General features: G+C 37.3%; 1 long non-coding RNA gene across 5 annotated transcripts; it reads right to left on the bottom strand.

Moving 5' to 3' along the window:
* Positions 1-1,009: 1,009 nt before the first annotated feature.
* On the bottom strand, positions 1,010-25,011 carry LOC102529220 (uncharacterized). Of its 5 annotated transcripts, none has more exons than XR_012063805.1 (8): positions 24,858-25,011; positions 19,031-19,168; positions 18,392-18,482; positions 15,039-15,172; positions 13,155-13,336; positions 11,532-11,680; positions 7,910-8,080; positions 1,010-1,826 (listed from the first exon to the last, which is right to left on the bottom strand). It is a non-coding gene; the product is annotated as an uncharacterized lncRNA (long non-coding RNA). The 5 variants fall into 5 exon arrangements; XR_012063806.1 differs by lacking the exon at positions 24,858-25,011 and adding an exon at positions 22,818-22,836; XR_012063804.1 differs by lacking the exon at positions 24,858-25,011 and having other exon boundaries at positions 19,031-19,570.
* Between the last annotated feature and the right edge of the window lie 1,625 nt (positions 25,012-26,636).

The raw sequence follows: 26,636 nt of genomic DNA, 5'->3' as shown, positions 1-26,636 counted from the left end.
GTGACATGTGAGTGATGCCCGGTGGCTTAAGAGGGAAGAAGTTGGTGGCCTGAAAGGGAGGGAGACAGAAAGCAGGGCTTTTCAGGGCCCAGTGCTGCCGCCAAAGGCCTCTGGGTAAAGGTTTACCTGAGTGTGAAAGGGACGGGGGCCTGGCCGAGCAGCAGCTCCTGGGGCTTCCAGGGATGTGAGGGTGGCCCCCCAGGGACCATATGTTTGGAGCAGAAAGACTTTGGCACCAGAAGAGGGGACACAGGACAGGATGTTTCCAGGTGGGGGGCCCCTCCAGGCACCCCTGGCCATTGTGGGAAGGGGTTGCTTCATACAGGGGCTTGGAAAGACCTTCTCCAGGCACCCTTTCCCTGTTCAGTGTTGTGAGCCTGCCAGGGGTGAGAGAGAGGGCAAGCTGGTGGCATATCTGGGCAAGTGCTGTCACTGGTACCAATTCAAGTTTTTAGAAAATCATACTGTTTCATACTTACCACGTGTAGGTCATGAATAGATTTTTGATGAGGGTGACCCTCCCTGTTGGCTGTCCGGGAACTCAGGTCTCCTGGGATGCCAGATGTCCCATGTTAAATCTGGGACAGTCCTGGGCAAAGCAGGGCAGCTGATCGCCCTAATATTAATTTGATTTCACAGTAGCTCTTGAAAGAGGCACCGCATTTACCTCCACTTACAAATCAGGAAATGGGCAGGGAGAACGAAGTTCTGGAGGCCACAGAGCCAGGGGGTGGGAGGGCCTGGGTCTGGAGGTAACTAGTCTGGTGTCTAAGTGTGCGCCCCCAACCCCTCCCCTTTGCCACCTGGAACTTGGAGGCGATACCAGTGTGATGAACGTGCTTTCTGAACAGTGAGCCAGGATGATGGGGGCCAAGGGGGTCACTGGTCTGTAGGTCCCAGTGCTTCAGACAGGCCTGCCTCTCCCTAACAATTAAGATATAAAGGGAAAGAAATACTCCTATTTAATAAAACTGAAATTAAAAGGTGATAATAGAAATAACTCCACAGATAAATAGATCAAAATATATTTCTGTTAGGACATCAAAAAAGTTTCCCATCACAGAATGCATGCACAGCAGTAATGAAACAATGTAACCGCAGTTTAGTCCTGAGCACAGAGTAGAGCTCAGCTGCACAACTTTGGTCACTACAAGTAAACAGCAGCATTTAGCACAAACTGCTTACCATTCTTTGTTAGTAGATTAAGGTCAACTCCATTTTCTGAAAAAGTATCAATAATCCTCTCACATCTCTTTTCCATTACATTAAAAGAGCTTTCAAATTCAGGAACCCTCTACAGACTGATATAAATACCAGGCAAACAGATCACAGTTTGACTAACATTCTTGACATGTTTAAATATGTAAATCATCTGAACAGTAAACAGTGGGTTGCATTGTATTCCAGGTGTATTTTCTGACTGTCACAAAAGCAGACATCTTAATTTGAAGGTGTTTTTTAATAGCTAGGCACAAAAATCCAGCCACAATAAAAATGTGAATCAAGCAGTATATCAATTACAGGCTATATATGCATTGGTGAATATTAAAATTAAGCACACAGGATAGTATACAATTTTATTAGAATACCATTTATATTCAGTAGTTGGACTCAAATACATTTCCCAGTTAATCCCATTCACAATTTGGCCTAATAAATGCAAGATGACATTTTCTGTAAAGAACTTAGTGTATTATCACAGTATTCAGTTTATGACTATCTTCATTCATGTTTTATAACTGGTGATATCTTCCCCCAGATCTCCTGTGTCAGACATTTGACCATCTTGCAAATTTTGAGCCTTCCAAATTCTCACAGTTCGATGACTACAAAATAATAAATTAAAAACAAACGTGAAAAGAGGTGGAAAGATAAAGAAACAAGTTCTTTGACTTACTTATCATGGAAACATCTTCTGAAAAGTTCTTTAATAGATGTAAGTAAAATATACATTGTCCTATAAGTATATCAAACAGTTACCCATAATAATGAAATTTAAAATAGCTCCTATTATCAAGGGCTTACTATGTGCCAGCATTGTCACTATGTGCACCTTACATAGACGAATGAATTTACTTCTCCTTGCCTACCATAAGATACAGATAATGCTATTATCCCCTATTTACTGATGAGGAAACTGAGGTCTAAAGAAGTTAAGTAATTTGCCCAAGATCATAAAGTAAGTGATAAAGGCATGATCTGAATCTAGGCAGTCTGGCTCCAGGACCCTGTCTCCTAAATATCACACTGATATGACAAGGTCAGAGGTTCTTAGGCATAAGAGCCCAGAGTAAGGTCAGAGTCCGGGGGCCGGGCAGGGACTCCAGGGAGTTGGTGACTCTGTCAACAGTCAGGAAGGGTTATGTTCTGGTGGAATCAGCAGAAGCCCACAGGGAAAACGAGGCTATTAAGAAGTGGACCACCACTCTGCCTATCAGAGAACACAGAGGATGCAAATTTTTTCTGAGAAAACTCATTATTGTTCACCCAACATGTGGGTATTGGGGACCAGTCATTAGATAGTCACATTTTTCTGCCATGTCTCTCATGGCTCTAAAAAGGGAGAGTTGCTTTTCTCTGATTTCCTAATAAATCCAAAGCAAAAAAGAAAGGGTTGCCATGGAATTTTATAGTTAAAAAGCATTTCAAATGTTATGCAGTCCATTTCAAGGATAACGAACATTTAATGACTTGTCCAGTGTAACACAGTGGAGCACAGAGCAGAGCCTAGAATCCAGGGTTTCCAGTTCTTAATCAATAGTCTTCTCTCCTGTAAGAGTTCTCATCACGGGAATAAAAATCACCCTTTTTTCTTTTTTCTTTTTTTTTCTTTTTTTTGTATCTACATCAGATGATGAATGTTAACTCCTAAATTTATTATGGTAATAATTTCATCATACATGTAAGTCAAATCATTATGCTGTACACCTTATACAGTGCTGTATGTTAATTATATCTCAATAAAACTTGGGGACAAATAATAATCTCATCCACCTACACAGCACATGCACATAGAAAACAGTAAGGGGCTATCTATGCTAATTCATTTATCCATTTATCCATCTCATTTATCCCATTCAACCATCCACTCAGCACATTTTCACTGAGAACTTGCTGTGCTTTAGGCACTATTTTAGGTGCCTGGGATAAACATAAAATAAACAAATAAATAAAAAATAGAATTTTCTGCCTTTATAGATCATACTTTCTAGCAAAAGGAGACAGACAATAAACAACAATAAATAATTAGATTATAAAGTATATTAGAAAGTGATAAATGTTATAGAAAAATAAAAGAGCATGGCAAAGGGGAGCAGGAATATCAGGTCACAGGAACAATCACAGTTTTAAATAAAATGGCAAGGTGATTCTTCTTGAGTAAGTAAGAACTTAGAAGGTCTGAAGGCAAAGCATTGCAGGCAAAGAGATCAGCCAGGACAAATGCCCTAAGGCTGGAATGTGCCTGCTCTGCTCAAAGACCAGCAGAGAGGTGATTGGTGTTGTCAGAGAAGGAGCCCAGCAGAGGGCACTGGAAGGTGGCATGAGAGAGAACAGATGCTCAGAGGGCCAGGCCCAGTATGGACTCGTCTCTACATGAGATGGACAACAACCACAAGCTTGTCAGCTGAGGAGAAACATGATCTGACTTGTGTTTTAGAAAAATTATTCTGGCTTCTGTGCTGAGAAGAGACCACATATGGGCAAGGGACTGTGTTTAGGAGGCCGCTGTGGTTATCCAGAAGCTGATGGTGACTAGGGTCAGTGAGGCAGCAAAAGACATGGTGAGAAGTGGTCGGATTCTAGATGTAATTTAAAGGGACAACACCAACAGAATTTGCTGTTATGGAGTGTGAAAGAAAGGGAGGAATGAAAGTTTCAGGTCTGAGGAACAGAGAAGATACAGAAGCCATTAACTGAGATGGAGAAGGGTACAGAGTGACCCTCAGAAAGGTTGGGAGTTCAATTTTTGGCATATGAAATGTAAGATAATCACCACTACTAGTCAGGAGAGAAAAACTTGTGCCAGGTTCTCTTTCCTGTTGTAAACAAAGTGGAAACTTGAGAAAATGTATGGAACAACTATTTTCAGACACTGGGCAATGGGTAGTTCAGGCATGTAATCCCTGAGAAAAGGGGAACAGAGAAGGTAAGCTCTGTGATGGACTTGGTTCTGGTCCTGGAAGCACTTTCCAGACTGCATCAGGGGGCAGGGGAACCAAACAGAAAAATCACAGAATGGGAGGTGAAGAAATAGTAAGAAACACCTGGGAAGTATGAAGTCATTGGAATTTGCAAGATCAAGTAGAGAAGAGGAGAGAGCATGCAAAAACAACTATGGAGCTACGGGGGAAAACTCCCATAAATACACATAGAGGGCCTCCAATGTCTCTGACTGAAGGCGAAGCTGCACATGAGCAACAACTGTAAGGCCAGGCCAAACACCAGTTACTAGTAAGTATAAGTCAAACGACTCCCAGGGTGCACTGAGGGCTGGGAGAGGCTCAGGTTCTGACCAGTAAAGCAGAGAGTGTCATCACACACCTAAGACAGTCAATAGGGATCCAAGAAGAGCTCAGAACAAGTCTCAGAAAGATGAAGCTGAGCCACAAGTAACTTAAGTGCCTGGCAGACAAAGCCCAACCCTCTTTAAAGGAATAAAATACAGTCCTGATGCTCCAACACAACACTGTCATGCTCAACAGTCAATAAAATATTACTTGACATTGAAAAGGAGGAAAAATGAGACCCATAGTCTTAAGAAAAATCAGTGACAACAGATCCAGGAATCAGATATGGTGGAATCACTTCTACAAGGACTGGGGATTACACAGTGCCTCAGTTTTCCCTCCTGTAAAAAGGGATGATGACAATGCTCCCCTCCTAGGGTTCTCATGGAGACAAAATGAGTTAGCACCTGAAAGCTCTTAAAACAATGCCTGGTGGATACTAAGCCCTGTACACATGTTTGTTAAATAGCAAATACATAGAACTAATTTGAAAATAGCCAATCTGATTTTATTGTCTGTTTTCCTGATTTGAAGTTATGTGGTAAATGCATCTGCACCGGATGCACCGGGAGTAAACTGAGGGAAATTTCAGTTCTTCAAAAATAACACTGGGTCATGGAGGAGAGGAACTGCAGCACTCTCACACCTCACTGGACAGGCCTCAGGGACGCACAATTCTTCTATAGTCTTATCTTAAGTGTCCTATGACTTTGAGGGGTATTAAGTTATTTCCAGTAAATTGTCAAGGACACAAGTTTCCAAGGGGATAAACAAAAGTGGTGACTCTTAAGAAAGTCACGCATCTTGGAAATTGCATCAGTGAAGCACCAAAGTAAGCACCTTAGAGAAACACAAAACAAATTGGCTTTGATGTTCTTTAAAGATGAGAGAAAGCAAATCTAAATGAAGAAGGATTTGAGGAAAACATCACAAATAATAAGAGGCTTCAAAATAAAATCAGGGTTATCATGCACTTAGGATAAAAGAATCAAGAAGGTGCTTAAGTTAAATTAAGTAACGTGATTGGTGCCTGAATGACATAGGAAGGTTTTCAAGATAGACATTCAGGGGAAATGACATTTTATTTGAAGGAGACAAGCACCTCATGCTACAGTACATATGCTCTCCTTTCCAAAGTGCTTATACACATATGATGTTATTTGTACGGTCTCATCTCTAAACCTCCTTCAAGCACCTTCTTAAATGTCACGTTCTCAGTGAGGTCCTCACTGACCACTCTCACTGTGCAATCCCCCCGCCCCCCCAATACTCTCTCCCTTGTTTTATTTTTCCCCATAGCGCCCATCACCAACTGACGTATTTTACTTATTTATTTTCTTTTCATCTCCTTAGAATAAAACTGGGGTTTGTTTATGTTTTGCTCACTTTGCTATTCCCAACAGCCTAGGACAGTGCCTGGCACACAGGAGACTCATCATGAAAGAGCAAATAAGTTAATCAATCCAGCCATCCTAAGAGGGAGGGAGCAAATATTAATACCATGTATTTTAAAAGAGGTGGGAGAGGTAAAAAGAGGTTTTTAAAAAATAATCTGTTCTAAATATGAAGAATGGCAAGTTTGTCAACTTTCTGCAGAAAAAAAATCTGTAGAAATTAGTCACCTATGAATGACTAAAAAATATTACAATCACCAGAAGAAGATCTGGCAGTAGACTTCCCGGTATAAGCAGAGAGCTGATACAGGAGTAACATTATTATCATGTGCCTGGGGAGCCCGAACTCAGAGCCCACAATGGACCTCAGAAAATAGAAATCAGACAGCATGGACAGCCATTAGAGTGACTGTAATAAAAGAAGGATTTTGCATGTTCTACATTCCCAGATATTGACAACTTACAGCATTTATTAAATCTGAACACAAGCAACAAAAGTAGAGAAAGATCACACAGAAAAAGTGACTCAGCTGCAGTAAAAGTGTGGGTGGAACTAACACCTATGGCTTTGCTGGGGCCATCATGACCTTCCGTCTCTCTGACGGGCACAAAGTTATCCACATTCCAGAGTTTCAAAATGCCCCCTCTGCAGCCACTGAGCAAAACCGGGTGGCCTGCCACCATTCCCGGGCACAGACCCAATCCTTGTGTGCGTTTGGAACTTGCTGAGAGAAAAAAGAAAAATTATCTGCATAAGAGGAGCCTCCCAAACAAAATTTTTGTATGAAAACAAGTTACAAATGTTTTTACTGACAAAATTCAATATTTGGAACACTGAATTGGCCTGGAAACTATAAAAATCAGTTGATATGCAATCACTCTTAGTGATTTAAAGAAATAAATCTATAATTTGCTCTGCAATTTGCCTCACTAGTTATCATCAGTCTTATCAGTATTAAAGAGCTAGAATATTAAAAATCTATAGAATCTAAAAGACCTGGAAAGTATACAGGATTTTTCAAATATCACTTCCTCTTCAAAGGAGTAACTATCTCACCTTTCTCTAACACATAGTTCATGCACGTTTGAACACTTTAACCTGGTATGCTCTAGGGATTATCTCATAAAATCACTGCCCTAAATTTTGAGCAAGAACATAGAGGCCTAAAACTTTCTGTTGAAGGCTGCAGCTAAACTATACATTTCAAAATGAGAAGACAATAATTATAAGCTCAGACATTATGATCATACTTTATGCATAAATATATTTCTATGCATAATATAGAAGTTACATCCAAGAATGTATATCTATAAAAGAAATGCTTTTGAATGTAATGTCTGCATCTGTTGCGAGGTTTTTTCTATCAACATTCAGGCTACTTGTTCATTTGCTTTCCATCTGGTTGTCACAGGAAAGTGACAGCAACAGCAGGACAAACGCGCCCACATGAATAGAAGAGAAAGCTGGAACCTGAGACCAGGTTCATGTGTTAAATCATTTTTTCCTCTAGGAATTAAGGAAAGCCACTAATATTTGATTCTACTGACAAAATGCTTCAACCCAACCACCATTCTACAGGAAGTGAGAGAACCACCACTCGTGGAGGTATGAACATGCTCCTGCAGAGGAGGCACCATTTACACTGCTCTGACTTGAGCTACACTTAGATTTCTTTGGACTGTGCATACCTAAAGCAAAAACAAAACAAAATGAGAAACTGTAACTGCTTTGCTCTGAGACTGATTTAATTTAATAAGCAAATGCACAGGGCAATCCCAGATCTCCCAATTCTTATCAGGGCCTATTCTTATCTAAGAGGTTATCATTAAGTGTTGAATGTTGCCCTTTTCATAATTAATAACCCTGGTGGGTAACAATGAAACACTCTTGAAGAGGAAGACCTGACTGATATCATCTTTAAATGATGAAGTTATACTTAGAGGCTCTTCAAGTTCTTATAGAGAATACTGGTGAATTTGAAGTACCCAGTCTATCCAGTGCATTACCTGTAGAAGGTCTTTTTGAGCCAGATTCCATTTCTTGATTCTATTGTCTCTGGACCCAGTAAGTAGGTTATCCTCTTGTATGGTTAGTGCTTCAATGCCATCATAATGAGGGGGCTCGAAACTGTGGGTGGGACTCACAGTTCCAAGAGCCCCTTCAGTTACATCAAACATCTAAATGAAAGCAGAAAGAAAGCAGTCATCCTATTTAACTTACAAATAAGTACCCATATGTGTTCATTTATTGAGATACATGAGATGCATATTAACCAGACATGATTTGTTTTGTTGTGATATTTGACTAAGTTAATTTAAAAAACCTGCTAAGAATGACTCAGAATGAACCTGAGCCCATTTTCACATTACTTTTGCTTACATGTTAGGCATTTAAAGGTAACAATTTTTTTCATGTATGAGTGCACAAATGGTATGTTCAATTCTAAAAATACTGAATATCAATCCAGTTGCAGTTCAAATAAGTGACATGATGGTTATTTCACCACTGTTAGGTACCTCTCCTGGTGGTCATCGCAAATACCCCAGAGCTGCTGTTAAGAACTTTTCACTCCCTTCAGTTGCCTTCATCTCTCAGCTGTTGACCTTGTAATGTTCTGCAAAGGCTAGTGTGATCAAAAATAAACTTTCTGGACCCTCCTTCTAGTTAAAAAATTTCCTTTTATCCTCAAACATTTTTTTACTCATTCCTTCTTTTCAGTTGCTAAAGTGTCCTTACTTCTTTCCAAGGTTCACATCTTTGATCTCTTTTTTTGTCTGATTCATCAATTGCCACCCCTTTTCTGTTCACACCTTCCCTCTCCACTGAGCCCATCTCCTAAGCATTTAAACACACTCAAGTCTATAGAATACAAAATCCTCTCTCCTTAACCACTCTCTTTTCAAGTCACTAACCCATTTCTCATCTCTTAATCAAAGTTCCTTAAAAAGGAGCACTTATATGCTTCCTAGCTCTATCACTGTATTCTCTTTTATTCCCGTTGGTTCTTGTAGGATTCCCCAAGGCTGAGTCATGTCAACTTCTTGCTCCTTTGGCCGTGTCAACTACTCTAACTCCTTGAACACCTGCTTCTATCTGACTGGCTCTGAAACACACATGTCTAGTTATAGCTTATCTTGAGCCCTGGACTTGTCTTTCAAATGGCCTACTGGGCTTCACAAGGAAATCCTCAAACTTACCATCTCCAGAATAAAACTATGCATCTCTCCTCATCTTATCTGCTACTTGTGTAAAACCTGAAGCCCATAATATGTTCAATATAAAAGATGGTGATAATGGGACTTAAGCAGTACTTGGATGACTGAGCCAACAAGTCTTTAAAATCCCTCCCACTTCTATGACAAGTGATCATATATGTATAAATACTAAGACAACAAAATCAGGAACTATGAGTGAGGAAGATCAGGGAGAGGAAGCAAAGGCTAGAAATGAGAAAAAAAGAAAACTGATTAAGAAAAAAGAGTCCTAGGTGTATCCAAATACTTTAACTCTATCATTTAATAGGAGAATATATTTCAACAGCTCTATCACACACACTTTGATGTAATGACCCTTGGAGCCAGTGATGATTCGATCTTGTCCATTGGAAATCTGATCTACAGTAAGACATGTAACAGGGCTAGGTGTCCTGTAACTTTCCTGTGGACTGAGACCTTAAAAAATAAAATAAAAATAATTTTGTTTGGAAATATTTCTTAGCGTGCTAAGGCTAATCCTCAACAAAAATAATCTATATTCTTTGATAAAAACTGCTCATCATTTTCTACTTGATTTAACTCCACCTCTATACAACTCTGTTCAAATTAACAGTCAAAAACTGGCCAAACTATGATGGAAGCATCAGGAGTACTAAACAAGTTATTCCAAAGTGACTAACGTGATTCAGGTAGTAAACAAAAAGGCACCAAAAGTCCAAAAACTTGCTACAGGTTAATTTTAACTCCCACCTAAGTCCAGGTAAACTTTAACCAGTTAAATGTCCACACATGTTATAGACATATGACTGATGTTATCAGACCCAGTGTGAAATTGGATTAAAACAACTACATCACTGATATAACTAGAAAATAACAATATGGAAAATGTAAGGTTATTTTTTACACACATATATTTTCATATATACACATGCACGTATATGTACACCCATCTTATATACACATGTGTACACATATACACACACATGTATGGACATTATGTGTGTACACATGTGCAGCAGTAAATAGGTAGTCCATTTCATCAGTTATTTTAAAGATATGAAAATGACCAGGAATGTATCTGACTGGTAGGAAAACACATGATGTCAATTATCCAGGGGTGACAGTGAAACTTTGTTTCATAGCCCTGCCTCAAATCAAGCTGATGGGATGCAGAGATATATTTCACTTCCAGAACATTACCATTTCTTGACAACTTTTTTCTTAGTTACTTTGTTAAGATGAATCTGTATTTAATCATGTTGCTGAAATCAAGCAGGTTTCAAAGGATCTAACTCTTCAGCAGAAAAGAAAGTGTAAAGATTTTCAAAAGCTGATCTTCTCTGCCTCATGTTATGACTAAGTTTCTTCCTCCACAGTACTCTGACTCCAAGAATAAACCAAGTCTTCCTCTCTTTCCTAATTTTCTTAAACAAGCAATCTTTTTCTACTTTTCATTTTTAAAACAGTACTCAGGGCTGTGTTTCTTCTTTCTCTTTCTCTCTCATTTATTTATATATAAATTAGGTTTATTATACTTTTCAGTCATGCATTAAATTATTACAAGCTATAACTAGTTATTCTGAAAATTTCTAAAATAAATTTCCCTTTTATTAACCACTAACAAATTCCTTCTAGATTGGATTATTACCTGAATTTCCTGAATTGCAAACTTAACTCAGTATCTTGTAATTGCTTGTTCAATGGCCTTTATCCTCCATTATGAGATGAGTTCTAAGAAGGTGGACCCCACGTTTGTCTGGCTTAGTCTTTATCCCCAGTGTCTATCATGGTGTTGGTACAGCATCTGCCATAATTGATCTTGAATAACTATTTGTTAACTAATAAATTAATATTCTATTGCTCCCAAGATTTAAAGAACTAAACACTCAAATGAAGGATAAAAGTTCATACTTCAATTTATCCTTTTTCTCTTTTTACTCACTTCATCTTCTTAATACTTCATTTTTTACATATATTATTTCATATTCACCAAAACCCTGTGAGGATTTATGTGCAAAGTTGTAAAGTTTATAAACTGAAAAACTTGAGATATAAGATGCATGACTGATGTTACAAAAAATAATTCTTTCAAAGGTGCTGATGCCGGTAGGATGAGAGTCTGGGTCTCTTCTTGGTAAACAACACAACTGGGAGACATGTATTAAGGAAGGTTGTTTTCCTTCATATACATTTTCCCCAGCAATGGAGATTAAAGAAGGAAAATCATGAGTTTGCTAGTGAGGACAGAAGAGACATTTAGGAGTGTTGTTTTCAACAGAAAAGCCTAAGATTTTATATTAACTTATGGGGTTATAAAAATTAGATTTAACATGCACTAATGATGAGTGAAAAATACATTTGCTGTATGCAAAAAGTACATTTTCCTTTAAAATTCTGCCTTTTAAGATCTCACATTCTGACCGCATTTCCAGAAGCTGCATAGAGGAAGGTGCCAGCTGGGTTCAGTGCAACTTGACTGATCTGGTTTCCCCAGAAGGAATAGCAACTGTCTGGCTGGTACTTGCAGAACAAGCATCTCCAAGAGGAACTTGACCTGAAGACCTTAACAGAGATGAAACAGCAAGATAAGTCACACTTCTGGATAACAGTTAGGCTTAGAATTCCTTAAATTCCTAGGAAACTGGCTGCAGACAAGATCTGGTTACTGTAAGCACCTTACTTAGCACAGCACTTCACACACATGTGACTGGCACTTATAAATAAACATTTTGACAGATAAATAAATGAATGAATGAAGAAAACAAGATGACATGGCTTTAAACTCCTAATTTGCAAGTCTCTTAAACACTAGGAATTCTGAGTCCTGAGTTAAGGATGACTTCAGTATGATTCAGAAAAGATTAGATGACAATGATTTAAAAACTCAACAGGTGATGCAGCGCCACAAAGGTAATTCATTCTCCTGCAGTTTCCAGAAGCCCCCTGAGGGGTGAGCCTACTGATATTCCTTTCATATGTAAGATTTGCCCTTTTCAGTTAAAGACACTGAGGAATTTAAAAATTATTTTCAGTTTTTGTTTACTTTAACCCAATCATATATGGATTAGTTACTATTGCTTAACCATAACTTACTTCTATTTCCTCAGCCAAGTTCTAAGCAGCAAATGTATTTTTAAATTTGGGAACATTTTCTCAGTAAACTTCTAAAATATCAAGTTATAATCAATCTTTTCAAATTAGATTTTACTGAGTCAACTGGATGGGTAAATTTCTAACATAAGATAACAGTGTTCTTTTTCTACAAAACTTCCCTCAAGAGACTTGTATTCAATACAGCAAATAATTAGTAATTCTCAAAATGCAACATAGAATTTAATGTTAATAACCCCACTCTACGAATTTGTAAAAACTAACCACTCCTATGCTCCCTGCTCTTATTACCAACAGAGTTCACCTTAATTTTAATTATGTAGAACAGTTCATCAATCTTACGACAAAAAGAATCATCTGCTCTACATTTTAAAGACATATATGATAAGAAACACAGAAAACAAACTCATCTTCCAATCACCCAACACAACCTAAAGTTATAAAATATGGGCTAACCCCAAGGCAGTGTTAAGTCCTAATGAAACAAAACAAAACAACAAAAAAATCCTCTCAGTTACTCAATACATGCTAATTAAGTGTTGAAAGTACTTCTTCACCATCTACTATGGTGATTTGAGCCATTTTTCAAGGAGTGGTATTCATTGAAGCATGTAACTATGTAAGTAATAAATACTATGAAAATTTAATTCCTTAGTTATTTGGTTAGGGAGGAAATATGAAATGTGTACTTAGTCACAGATCAAATAGGACTTCTCCCTTTCTGTTTAATATTGAACTCTTATATATTATTTTCTCAATAGGTTTTTTCACCTTACTTTATTGGCATTCTTACTGTAAACACTGTAATGTTCCTTGCAAGTAGACAGGTATAAACAAACAAAAATGCATTCACAGACCTATCTTTTCTCATATTTATAAACAAGGGCTATTTGCCCCTTATGCTGCTTCTCTTTAAGTTACTTACGTTAGCATTTGAATGCACTTTGCCGAGTCTCTGATATCCCACAACTTAATATAAGATGCCGACGCTGTGAAGGCCAAACTTGTATAATTATAGTATTTTACAGATACGACATTGTTGGGATGACCCCCCCAGTGACATTATCTCCTGCCCAGTCACCAGATTCCACACTTTAAAAGTACAATCTAAAACAAAAAAAGAGGAAATACTGTCAATATGAACTAAATTAGACTTCTATGAGAAAACAATGATAAGGGAACAGTAATTATTCCATTAACCTGAAACAGGCATCCTAACTCCTAACTTCTAACTTGCCACAGGTTCAAGGGCAAAGCAGGTGTAAAGGATTGGATGAAAGCTAGGGATGCATCACACGGTATTAAAAAAGTAATTACGCAAAATTTTGAAATAGATATGTGAAAAGAGTCTTGCTCCAAATTGCCCCTGAATTTTAAACAGCCATCCTAAATCAGCCATTTCAAAATCTGCTCTTACCTCCTGACAACACTCCATACTCATAAATACACATACGTTTCTTTCCAGGAGTCACTGATGGATGGATTTTATCTTTGACTCAAAAAACATAATCACAAAACTATTTTATCTTGTTTTTCTGACATGCTAAATGTGTAATTATACTGGAGAAATCAATTTAACTTGAATCATTAGAAAATTATGTTTAGGTAGAGTAAATTTTTTTAATGGGGGAATTGCTTGCAATTATTCACATCGCATAAGCTAGACTCTTTTATTTCCCTCATAGAAAATGAGCAAAAATTTTTCTGATTAAACTGAGTCTTGGAACATCCCTAAATGCTAAAAAACTTTAACTAGCTCCCCAAATTCTTATACATGCTTCCTTCTCACCTTCCTAGTCTCATTGCCCATTGTCATGTATATTCTACATTTCAACTCAATTGGATTTAGTTTGCAAATTCCTTTTTTTTTTTTAAGGATTAGATTTATTCATTTATTTCTGCTTAGGAGAAGTACTGGGGATTGGACCCAGGACATTGTGTATGTTGAGCATGCTCTCTACCGCTTGCGCTATACAACCCCCCTCCCCCCAAATCCACTTCTGCCTCCACGTCTCTGCTTCTGCTCTTCTCTGACCTTGATTGCCCATCCTTACCTGTCAATAGCAACAATCCTGTAAGACTCATCTTAAACACCTCCTTATCAAAGCTTTTCTTATTTTTTACAGCTTGGCATAATCTCTCCCTTTTCTGAAACCCCAAAACCTAGTCTATAAATTTTCAAATCATTTATAGTTGATTTTTTTTAGTTGCCTGCCATTTTACCAAAGGGGTTAAGAGTGCAGGTTTGGAGACGAGTAGACCTAGGTTTCCAATCCTGGCTCTTCCACTTTCTAAGTGTAGCTGGGGAAATTATTTAACTTCTTAAATTTTCAGTTTTTTCATCTGTAAAGTGAGGATGCAATATGTACGTCATTGGGGTTGTTGTGAGAAATAAGTGAGATGTAATTTGCATACTGTCCAGTACAGCCTCTGACATACAGGGACTGCTCAAGAAACGGTGGCCGCTACCCACTTTACTCTCTCTGTCACACTGTATGCTGCAATGGCCTTTCATAGATTTTTACGCAGCCTGCATTACTAAGCTCAGGGCGTTGCACACATTAGATGCTCAATTACCATAGAGAGATGTATCCCCGTGCCATTCTACTCACAGTGCATCAAAAGAGGTTTTACTTTCTTACCAACCATGCAGTCAGTGATTTTATATTTTATATAATTCAGGGATTGAACCAGATTATCTCTCAGATTCTTATGAATCTTAAGCGGTTTGACTTTTTTTCAAAACCAGCTCAACGTAATCATTTTTTAAAAGATCTGTTATGTACCCACATGACACAACAACCAGTACCTTTGATCCAGTGAAGAGAAGAGCATCAGTAGCCCTCACACAGAGCGCAGCTGTGTGTGCCCTTCAGCTACGTGCCCACACAGAAGTGGGGCGTTCCAATTCCTTTTGAAGCTGGAAGTGGGTTGATCATGCCTCTGAGATGGGAGAAAAAAAAAAACCAAAGCTTTACTTCAGTAGCTGTATCATGAAACTACTTTAATTATTTTTCTCTGACTTTAAGAAGTCTTTCCAAGTAATAGTAATTAAATCCATACTGCTCCTTGTCTCATTTTTTAAGCAAAGGGACACAGTGTGAAACAGTAAAAGCAGTGATGGCGTGCACTGACTAATCAGGTGTCAGCTAGCAGGTGCCTTCTGCAAGGAGCAAAGCCAGTGCTGCATCTGGATTTTCTTATTAGTAATTTCATCTTGTTCAAATTTCATGAAGTAATATTGGGAGCTGTTCAGGTATAGTGAATTCTGACAGGTATGAAAGTATAAATGATGGCTGACTGGAAGATGTGACTCTCTGTCAGGTTGGAATATAATTCTATGTCCAAAAAGACATCCTGGAGAAAGCATAACACATGCCACCTAAAATACTAAGAAAGCAAATTTCAAACCAATTTGAAGAAATATACGAATATTTACATAGACAGAAATTCTAAAGGGAGAATGGCTCAAAAATAGCAAAAACTTTAAAAACTCTTAGAAGTGTAAAAGAAAAAAATTTTAAGAGTAAAATTTTAAGAGAACAGTGAGGCTCTTTAGGGAGCTTTCTGATAAATTTAGTATTTCTGAAGTTTCTGCTTTATGCCATTGGACTATGAACTATGGAAATAGAAAGTTTATCAAAACACTGTCCCTATCCTAAAGGAATTTAAGACAGGATCTGAACTGAAATAAATGTAAGAGGAAGACTAAAGATGAGTGTGAATTAAGACATGATAAGTATATAAGATGAATGTAACTTTGCTCAGAGCATAAGAAAAATTATGCTGAAATATGCCCGTCATCTAAGACAGGTGGCATAATATGAGGGCAGGTGCAGGCATGAAACTCAGCTGTCTGTTTCCTTCTTCTTGATGAGTGAGAACAACCTTCATGATGCAAGGGGCAGGGATAATTCAGAAGAAATATAAGCCCGAGATAAGTTAGAACTGATAAAGAAGACTTGTTCAATGAGTTCCAGTACTTCTGTTTCTGAAACATTATGTCACAAGGTTTTGAAAGTATACACCATTGTGGAGGCAAAGTCATTGTTGGGACACTAAAAGGATCAATAAAGGGGATAAAACACATAGACCCAGTTTTCTAGAAAGGAGAAACATAGTGGATTTCAGAGATTACAGATGGGTAACTCTTGTTGAGTCTCACAGAGGAAAACATTACATAATTATAAACACTTAGATGTTCATCTATAAGAGATAACATGAGCTCACTAATCTCATGGGGAAGTTCTTTGTAGAATTAACAGGCAGCATATTAGGGGAATGTCATATTCACAACGTATGTTGACTCCAAAAAAGTCCATACAAAAAGCTTTTCAAATGATATCTTTGCAGATGAAGTGAGTAAGTAAAACCCTATTGTAGGAAGGTAGTCCCACCAGTGGCTGAAGAACCACACCTAAAGGGTCCATGTTCCTGCCAGTCTGGAAAGAGGCCTTCAATGCCTAGTCAATCTGTCCTCAGAAACAAAGACAGACATGGCCTGTGTATTAAATTGATATATTAAAGCAATGCACTGCCTAGAAAAAATTACAAACAAAGGTCATTTAAGTACATACCTAGCACTAAAATATTCAATGGAAAAAATTTAAACATAAAATTTAAGTTGAAGAGAGAAGAGAATGCCCCAAGTAGGAAAGGGACTTAACTCAATTTACAAGCTAAAGAAGCTTGTTTATTGATATGAGATCAGTGGCTTAACAATTTTTGATTCCCCTACCAACATTTTCAATGACTTGTGCAATAGAGGTAAATATTTCAGAAGAAAGCAAGAGAGTTACTATATTCTGCTGAGGCCACATCTGGAGTGAGGTTGAGCTCTGGATGCCACATTCTAAGAAGAACTCTGAAAAATGGGAGATTTTCCAAAACTGTGGAAGCAGATCCTAGACTATATCTTATTAGGAACAGATGAATCTAAAACTTTTGAGATGATATGAGAGCTTTCATTACAGAGAGCATACAAAAGCACAGTTAAATGGCTGAATATTTAAAAGATCTGTCAGATACCTACAAAAAGATGTACTGGATTAATTCTACTATGGCTCAAGAAGGCTGATGACAGGCCAATGAATAGAAATTTAAAGGAAGTAAATTTAGGCTCAGGATTTTTAAAAATCCTTTATTTTTAGGGTTTAGTTATAATGATTTCACAAACTGAAGGGAGTTCCTCATTACTAGAAAATAATACCAGGAACTGTAATCACATGGACGTGTAATGACAAAATCCAAAGTATTACTTGCATACATGCATCGATTTGAGGTTTTTGAAACTAATGCTCAGTAACTTGTTGGTAATCTAAGAATTTAACCAGAACTGAAATGGGAGCAAAACCTCCTCAAAAGTCTGAATCTGCCATTTCAAAATCTTAACTGATGGGGGGTTTAAAAGCTATGAACTGAAGCCATCAAATTGTAACTATTGCTTCACATGTTGAAAGCTATGGTCTAATACACAGTCAACTGCTACTGTTACTTCGAAAACAGAATATGTATGTATGTATGTATGTATATTCTAAGCTGACTATAAAGAAAAAAAAATCCACATTAACAGCCTAAGAGCTGCATGATCTGCATTTAATGACACAAATCACCCTAAGGGGGAAAAAAACTAAACACTATTCTCAGTTACAGAATACTATGTCTCCAAAAAATTGCCTCCATTCAGATCATTCTCTTTATCCTAAGCAGCTATTAAATGTTCCCCTCATGACATAACATCCAACACAATTCTGTCATGTCAAAGGTTGTAATATTACAAAAGTAAATATTTGCCTCCAGTGACAATGTATGGCAAAGCCTAGAGACCAGGATGTCTTTTTTTCATTCTTACTTGTTTTTATTTTTTCAGACCTTTGAAGAAAAAGAATTTCAGCACTAAATAAAGAATTTTATTCATTAGATACTTAAAAGTGCTCTCATATATTCAGAATATTAGGGTTAATACTTTGTAGAGATTACCTTATATCAAAGATAATAGAAAAAATACAGAAATTGGAAACATACATCCATGCTATTTTTTCCTATTAAAATTAATCTATTCACGTTCTGAAATATATAAATCAACTTTAAAATTGTTTAAGTTAAGGTTAAGTACTGCAAACTTACACAACAGACCTGATGTGAAGGAAAAAAAATGCTTACTTTTGTTCCATGCCAAACCAGTAAAGTCTTGCAATGCTGTGAATGATATTAATTTCCTCTCCCTTCCCCTGCCTGACTTCTGGAGGATCTACTGATGATCAGGAAAATGGCCATAAGACATGGGGGGAAAGTGCAAAGGGAAAGGAGACAAAATGATTAGTGTAAAGAGGAAATGATAGAAAGAAAAAGAAATTAAGGGTCCAAAAAAATCTGTAACATGAAAAAATGCAACATTGTTGTTTCTAAAATAGCATTTACTAGTTAAAAATATTTATTATTTTTTAAAACCTCTTTTTCTTTCTATACTTCAGGTACCATAGTATCCTTTTTCCCCAGCATACCTTTTTTCATCACAAACCCTGCCATAAGCTTCTTACTTAAAATCGATAAACCAACATGAAAAACTACCTTATTCATCTCCCACAATTTGAGGGGGCAATATTCATTGAGGAAATTAATTTCCATAGAACTAAATTTCTTCTAAAGAAAACTTTTAGATTATAGACAGAAAACAAGTAGCACAATTTTTTATGTTATTATACAAAAAACTCTGCCACTACTTGGAGAGTTATGATCACAAAAATATATTATATATATATTAAAATTTATGGTTAAAAATATTAGTGCATTGACACTTACCAGTTATGAATGCAATGAAAATGGGACTTGCTTAAAGTTTCTAGGAAGGCATTTTAGAACATCACTGAAAGGTCAGAAGGTAGGAAAGGCAGAAAGTCCCCATGTACCTCCGACAGAGAAGAGTCACTCTCATCAGACCTACAGGGAAAGAGTCAGAATTGTGAGGAGAAAGACTGCAGATGGTAACAGGCGGACACTGAGGCTGAGCTGATGCAATGGTATGAATAATAGAAACACAGCAAACATTTCCTTTAGTGGGCCCTGCTTTCCTATTTGCGCTGGATATCAGCAAGTTCAATAGACACCTAAATTAGCTAAAATATTTTGTTCTTATGTTTTCTACCAAGATTTGGGGGGGGTCTATTACTGATTCATGGAACCTATCTGTCCTCGCTTTCTAAAATGTAGGCCCTGAAGAGGAACACCGTCAGGTAAATGAAGTCCATCACTTCAAGGTGCTATTTAGTCTGACTAGTACCAGGAAACTTTTCCCACTTCACTAAACATTAATGAATTTCATTCCTCTTGATAATTACTGTAGAGTCTCATATGAAAGTTACACAAATACATGTCTGCGTCGGGAGCGAATCAGTCAAAACTTAATAACTTCTGATATAACTCATTTCAAAAACATGGAGGCCTTCTGCCTAGCCAGTCCCTCAGTAACAGCGGGGAGGTTTTGGTGGGATTTTAAAAATAGCTGAGCCATTCCTGTCAGCCTGACCCTCAGTTCTCCAGGACTGACAGTAAGGCTGGTTATTATGATACTGAATATTTAGCGTGTAGTGTCATACAATAGGCTTGGGAAGGATGAGAACAGAGTGGGTGCTCGCATGTCATGTCATCAGAAACAATGTGTGGGACCTAACTTCTAGCAGGTGAAATATGCTAGTCTCAAAAAGGGGCCCAAAGAAAGTGAATCAGAAGGTAGGTGAGGGTTTGGGGTAGTCAGTTCTTCTAAGTTTTAATTTATAGAGATGGCAATGCAGTTAAACAATTGGTAGCTGATAAACTATTTCAGTAAAAAACATGGAACTATGATTAGACTGTCACGATTACCAAAAGACTGACAAAATGTTACTACTGTAAATACAAGGTGGACAAAATTTAGTAATTCTTCATATCACTAGTGAAAAATGGACTTCCTAAAGGCATTCCTAATGTTCTACTCTTTTCTCAATTAAATGAGAGGTATGATTTAACAATGTTCAAGAATCTTTTAATACTTGTTTTTAAATTTAAAAAAAAATCACCTAACTAGATCACTTTAAAGGACATATCATCTACTGATTAAACCATATCAAAATCTAATCAAGAATTTTATCCATAAATTAAGTAGATTAAAGATTACTTCAAAATAATAGTGTATCTTTCTAAGTCTACAGAGCCATTTAGCGTTACCAAACATGCCAGACAGATCTTAAACAGTATCCTGTAATTTCAGAAATCGTTGATATGTATAGGAAGATCACAGCATAGAAAACAAATTGGCGTGGGAGGCTGGATATCAAGTACATACATCCACAATGTTATAATTCAAAATCAAAGCAGACAAGTCAGACTTAATAAATACTTTATGGCAACACCTTTAGTATGACATTTTTACAAGAGAGATTCTGGCTCAATGTGGGAATATTTTTTCACTTCAACTTTGATGAAAATTATATTTTCCCTACCCCTCCAACTTTTCTTCCCCAACAGCCCACCCTTAGTTCTATCCCCTCCACACATACTCTTTTTTTTTCAGGAACACAATGACTCAAATTTTGTGGTGGATTTGCAGAACAAGCAAATGATAACATGTTACACATCTGTGACATGGTCTTTGTCAGCTGTGATATTCACCAAAGGTAAAATAATTTGCCTCTTTTCAAGGCAGGCTATTGAATTAGAGGCTTTTATGGGCTCAATGAAGATGAAGAATCCCAAGGAATTTCAACTTCAAGTGATCACAAAAATGCTTCAATTCTAACTGACTTGCGAAAGGAAAAGGCAAGGCAAGTGCTGCAGTGGAGCAATGCAAATCTACAGCAGGGAATGATGATCAGCAGGAAAATAAATTCATCTAACTTTGTGTATATAGTTCATTTCCCATTAGAAAAACACGTAAAATACAGCACGAGTGCACAAGTCTGTCTCCACCTCCCGCACAGAGAGAGAGCTAAGTGTTCTCCCTAGATTGTATTGAAAGGCTCAGGAATATTATAACCCGTAGTTGGGACTCTTTAACATAATGAATTACTTATCCTGCTGAACTAATGTGTTTCCCTGAGAAACAGTGAGACGATTAAAAACATTCAGTTCATTACAGGGCCAGCTTGGTGGGGAAGAAGGGGGTGAAAGACTAGCCTCTGAGGCTCCAGAGTCTGAGCTACAAGGAAAAAAAGTTAAATAGGTGGCTTTAATTGACTTTTGTTTGTTAGAAATGTTATAAGAAACATGCTTTTAAAAAAAAAGCTTCTCAATAGAGAATTCCTTACTTCCTTTCTTCCTTTTTCATAAGATAAAATGCACTCTGAACAATTTAATTTTCCCCCCACTGGATTGTGTTAGATTGGCCAAAGACGGCACTAAAGAAACAGTTCTGTTGGCTAAAATCTAAACTCAGTATGAATAAATCAAGGCAAATTTAAAATTATACAATTTTACACTTGAGACCAAGATGCTCACTTTATAGATGAGGAAACAGACCCTGAGAGATTAAGAAGGATTTGCTTATTCAACTGATTAATTCATTTATTTTTCAATTACTTATTTGCTCCATCCCCTATCTCCTAGTTATTCTTTGAGATATTTGATTCAGTAGAAACAGGTAAATTACATCCTTAAATACAGGAAGCAAGGATGATTAGAGCAATTTCCATGACATTCAAGGCAGTTAAACCAATGGTCGAAGTAGAGAGTGTGCATGATGGTACAGGGGAGGGGATGGTATCAGATCATTCATTTGGGTACAGAAAATACCCAAAAACTTCTTTTTATATTTAATATTGAAGAAATTGGCTTTACCAATATTTGAATACAGATTGCCATTGATACTCTCACTTAAGACCATGTCAGAGATCGACCTGCCATCTGCAGCCCATTAGGTGACCCAAGGGAAAGGTGAGTGTGCCACAGGTAGAAGGATACAGGGGCTCTAACCCATTTATAACTTTCTGCATGTTGTGGTGTTGCAATTTACAAATGCCCAGGTAAGTGGACCATTGGATTATATTATATACTGTTAGGCAGACTAACCCTCACAAAACACACACATAGCTTCTAAAAGATTTCAACAACAACAAAATTAATCATAATGCCAATTTAAATATGAAAGAACAGCAAAAAAACAGCATAACTCACACATCTTCTAACACCAGATTTTTTCAACCACTTTAAAGCGGTGAAATCAATCTGTGTTATCAGATAACAGTCAGAATTAATTTCAAATTTTTCTAGAAGACTATTTGAGTTACAGTTTTAATAAACCTCTCCTCAAACGTATATTAAGTCCACAATGACATACACAAATAATTGAAAAATAAATCAGAGTACATGATCGATTTAATTTACAGGTATATGTGTGACCAAGAAAATTAGAAGACCACAAGCTGACAGCTGATTCGATTGTCTTAAGTCAAATCAGTCACAACCCCAGAGTCAGCCTAAATATGGAAAATAATTCCACTGCTGTCCTTTAGCATCTCAGTGCCGCTGATGTTTTATACATCCTATCAGATAAAAAAGCATTAGTAACTGACTGCTTTTGTTCCTTGGTCTTTGGTTTTTCTGCTTTCTCACACACCTTTCTCCTTGCTATGGGGGGAGGCTCTGGTGTTTTTTTTCTGACAGAGATGACTGTCTGGAACTAACAAAGAAAAAGATTCTGTAATCATCTAATTTTAAATATATACACATAGAACTTTGGCAATTCAACCTAAATTTTTAATAGATTACTAAGTAGAACTTGAAAAAGGTTACTTGGGAATAAAAGATAGAATTAGGATAGGAAAATATTACATGAGTTATTTTTAATTAATGGGAGCTTGACAATAGTATATTTAATTTTTAAATTGGCGATCTTATCAAAAATATATAAGCCTATTATCTTTGAACATAAACATCAATGCTATACTGCCAAATAGCTAACATGAATTTTTAAGTTTTAAATGTCTTTAAGTTTGATTAAAACTGCTTTAGGTGAAGAAAAATTGTCTTTACAATTTTGCAAGAACAAAAATATTAGAATATCAGAATATGAGAAACAATGAAATTTAATGAGTTATTATTTACAGAGTCACAAAAGAATACTACAGGTGAGCACAGAAAATGTTTTACTTAACTAGTATTTAAGTATTAGTTAGCTATGTAAATTTTGGTAATAAAAATATTCTCAATTTATTACAAATTTCAAATGTTGAATAATGGCTATGTAACTAACAATTTAAGACTGATTTTTGTGTATAGTGGTAATGAATTTTAATTGGAAAAAAATGAAATTTTGCTATCCTTGGCTAGTTATACTAATAAGGAAAAAAACACCAAAGAATTAGAAAGCAGGATCCTCAGAATGGGCTTACAGTGATTCCTACTGAAAGTGAAAACTAAATGTAACTAAACTTCATGTGCCTGATTTTTCTAACCAGAGGAAATCACATTTTAGAAGTTCTGCATCATTTAAGTCATAGGCCTACTTAGGTGAATGATTTTATTTTATGCAATAAAAGTCATGATGTGATGGGCTGTAAGAGTCATTGTACCAGCACATGACCAGGTCTGAAATTTGTACAGAATTACACAAGCATCTTAATTGATGAAAACTTCTGCCATCATCAAAATTAACTTCGGAACTAAAGGTAGCAGATGGGCTTACTGAATGGAAGACAATGAAAATACCTTCATGAGATGAAGAAAGTTATGAGAAACAGGTATTCAAGGTGAGGGCAGGGAGTTTGTTATATTTTATTATTTGCAAAGTCATCTAGTGTGTGCCACTTTTTTGGCACTATTTCTCAGCGCAGTCATGTGTTCATCCAGTAAATCATTTGCTAGATCATATGTGAGGGTTAGTTTGAAAAAAGTCATTAAAAATCTTTACCAGTGAATGACTGATGTAGTTGTAATACAACTAACAAGAAATACACACACATGCACACACACTGGCCTGTGTAGGAAGATTATTCTTCTCAAGATAATTATGAACAATTTCTAAATAAAATCTATTTTGAATAGAATGTTTCTTGTTAAGATTATCAAAGATGGGAAATGTTCCCTCCTTCAACTCTTTAATAACACAATAACAATTCTTTGTGTATACACTCACTCCAGACATGCAATGTCTTCAAGGCAAAGAATTAGGAAAGTTCAAAATGTATTAAGCTGGTAATTGACATCTGCATTTTTCTTTAAAAGTGACAGCAAAAGTCTACTCACCTGCCCAGGCTCTTAGAATGAGGATGTACCATGATTTAGAGCAAACTGGAGAGTCTTCAAGGTTCTGTTTGATGTAATGATTTTACAGGTGTCACTTTAACCTATATTTGTTTCTAAATAAATTTTGTCTGTAATTCACATCTCAGCCTTTATAAAAATGATACTGTTTAAGAAAGACCCTAAAACTTAGAAATAGGACAGAGCAATTTCAACAAAGCACGTGTCATTTAAATTATTTTGAATATTCAAAAAATTAGGGGACACGACACCTAGCAGAAATTACTTTGAAAACTAGAGATCTTATTTACATAATTAAAAAAAAATAGAAATAAGAAATTAGCAACATGCATATTAAAAAAAAATCAAAAGAAAAGAAGTTGGTTTAGCTGGGCCAGACTTACATGCTACCTACCTTAGAAGCGAAGCCAGATGGGGGAGGGAGCTCTTTTTCCCTAGCAGAAGTACTAGTCTCAGTATTCATTCCAATCTCTTGCCCTTCTGCAACGGGTGTAAGAGGGCCAGGCAAGAAGGCATCTCCTGCACTAGTGTCTGAAGGTAAAAACATTAAGCATGTCTTTTCCTAGCAAGTGTGTCAAATATAGCATGTAAGACAGTGACAAGCCAGAGCCACAGCCAGGTAAGATTTTCAGGGGTCATAATCATAGCCAACATTTGTATATGCTTATTGGATGCCAGAAATTGTTCTAAATACTTTATTATATTAGCATATACTATCATTATTCCAGTTCACAAATGAGAAAACGGAGGCACACAGAAGTTAGAAGCCCAAAGTCACAGTAAGTGGCAAAGCCAGTTTCAAAACCAGGCAATCTGCCCCCAACATTACTGTGCTATGCTGACACTCATGGCCAGCTCCCTCAGTGTCTCATAAAAAAAAAAGAAAGAAAGAAATTAAACCAAAAGATAATTGCAGGGGTTTTCAACTGAATTTTGATTTTTCTCATGCTTATATGATTTATTTAATGTAAATTTTATTTTAATATCAATTTTTATATTTGTATCTCCATTTCCATGACCCTGCCCCCTGACGTCTTAACTGGATGTTTAATCTGCCTGCTGGATATACAACGCCAGCCCATCCTAGCTTTTGGCAGCATGGTGAGGCAGGTGAAGGTTAATTTTCCCTAGAATCGAAATTCATCTTAAGCATTCCCTTCCATACTCCTGGAAAACCAAGGGACTACCTTGTTGTTAATGCTTAGAGTTGGATGTTATCACTAACGTATTAACAGATAATCAAGGTGTTTGCCACATTATAAACCTTTATAGTGCAGACACCCTGCTGTATTCAACATCGCATGCTCTGCGTTTAACATAGTGCTGGTACAGACCTATTTAAAGCATACAGTCAACTTCCTTTATTCAATGAGTGAAAAATAAATGATTTGAGAGCCTTTTAGGCATCTTTGCAGTTCAAAAGGAGTGGCAGAGAGCAAGAGAAAACTTTTGGAAAGAAAAAGCCCTGCAGACACGCACCCCTCCCCTCCCAGGCCCCCTGCAGCCAGCGCACCTCCACTCCAGGTGCCCGCCCGCCCTCGGTCCATCCCTCCGCTCGAAAGTACACAAGAAAATAGAAATTATTCCTAAAGAGCCCAAAGCTTCATAAAACAGGCAAATCCATTCATGTGTTCCTTGGTCTCCTATCTCGCTGAGACTCACACAAGTCAGAGAAGAGGAAAGGCATGTGGCTGAGGAACCTCTGGAGGCGGGTGGAGGGTCACCTGGTTTGGGATTTGCTTATTCACTCAAACACTATCCAGTGATAGGATCTAAAACACTCTGGGGGAAACGGGGGTGGGGGGGAGAGGTTGGCAAGTCTGTCCGGTTCCCTGTTTCTCCATGGAAAGAGCAGGAGCAGGATCTCCCCAAAAGTGTCCTTCAGAGGCACAAAGGACCCCGGGGTGACCAAGCTGAAGCATCCATTCTCATGCCACAGGGAACTTGCCCTTCAACCAGGTCTGGGAGGGAAAACACAGAAAAGAGAAATGGTGACAAGTGAGCGAACGCACAGGGTCCAGCCAATGCATGTCCGAATCAGGACACAGGGAGTCTTCCCACCGGGCAGGGGCAGCAGGGACCAGTGAGGAGAGACAGTGGTCAGTGTGGGACGTGGAGCCCACATGGAGGAGCCCACCCTTCCCTGGCTCACGGTTCCTTCTCAGCCAAGGAC

Source organism: Vicugna pacos, chromosome 24 (genome assembly GCF_048564905.1).
Source record: "Vicugna pacos chromosome 24, VicPac4, whole genome shotgun sequence".
In the NCBI taxonomy this organism is placed as follows: Eukaryota; Metazoa; Chordata; class Mammalia; order Artiodactyla; family Camelidae; genus Vicugna; species Vicugna pacos.
This window is presented reverse-complemented; position numbering and strand designations above follow the sequence as displayed.